The following is a 1,196-nucleotide window of genomic DNA, read 5'->3' on the forward strand; positions in this document are numbered from 1 at the left end:
CTGGAGTGGGGTCATCATTCCGTGGTGCAGGTATAGACTCCGAGCTAGTTGTCTCATCAGACGAGGCTGCTTGGTCATTCTCACTAGATCCTGTGGCTGATTTAGCACTGGACCCTGCAGCAGGGGCAGACTCGGATCCTGAAGGATGGGCAGACTCGGAGCCCAAAGCATGGGTAGACTCGGATCCGGAGATAGACCCCTTTGAACTGGAAGCAGCCCCAGTTGGTGATCCGATCAGTGTGTGCTCCTCATCAGACTGGAGACAGTGACTACGTCGAGAAGCACCTTCCGGGGGGTGCCTCTGGTGCCTCGAGGTGCAGTGTGAGCAGTCCTAGTGTTGAGAGGAACATATGTTGGATCTGTGTCGGTGTCTGTGTCCTCATCGATTAACCGGAAAGTAGGGGCAATAGATTTTGACTCGCCCCATTTTGAGTAGGTGACCAGCTTCTTGGATGCCATCGTACCTGCGGGAGAGATATTAGTGCCCAAGACTAACCATACACAAGTCAAAGAAGTTTTAAAATTGTTAACGATCCTCAACTAAGTCCAAAGAAATTTTCAGACAGATGCTACAGTGGTCATCCACGGAGGAGATCTACAGTCCGTAGACTAATCTATGGTCCGTGGATTAGGGGACCATCAATATAGGTCGCAGATGGAAACCAAAGATGTGCAGAACGGTCCGTAGATTCATCTACGGACCGTAATCCACATCCATGGTTTCACACTTGGTGAAATTTTTAATGTGCATCCATTCACGAACCTCATCTACGGTCCGTAGATGTATCTACGTTCCGTAGACGGGGTATCGTGGATGCCATCTGTGCCAGGTATCAGCCATTTTTGTTTAGGATCATACATTCTTGGCCTTATTTTTCAACATTAACGGAATCTCATCATGCATTTCAACATTCAATTATGCTAGTTCTTCTTTCTTAAGATTCTGACTGATCATTTTACCAAAAAATTTAGACTAGTTGTGTAACCCTAAGTCGAAACTAACATATAGATTTACGATCACAAACAATAGGGCTACACAATCACTATCTATCGTTCCAAGGGCATTGTAATTTTCAAGTTTATCATACAATTTCATCTAACAATTACCCAAGGTTAAGACCCAACTCCCGACTTTCTATATTCAATCTATGAATCGAAATTCAAAGTGAGGGGAAAGTCTATTACCTTACAAGCAA

The sequence above is a fragment of the Solanum tuberosum genome, unplaced genomic scaffold (assembly GCF_000226075.1).
Source record: "Solanum tuberosum cultivar DM 1-3 516 R44 unplaced genomic scaffold, SolTub_3.0 scf00046, whole genome shotgun sequence".
NCBI lineage: Eukaryota > Viridiplantae > Streptophyta > Magnoliopsida > Solanales > Solanaceae > Solanum > Solanum tuberosum.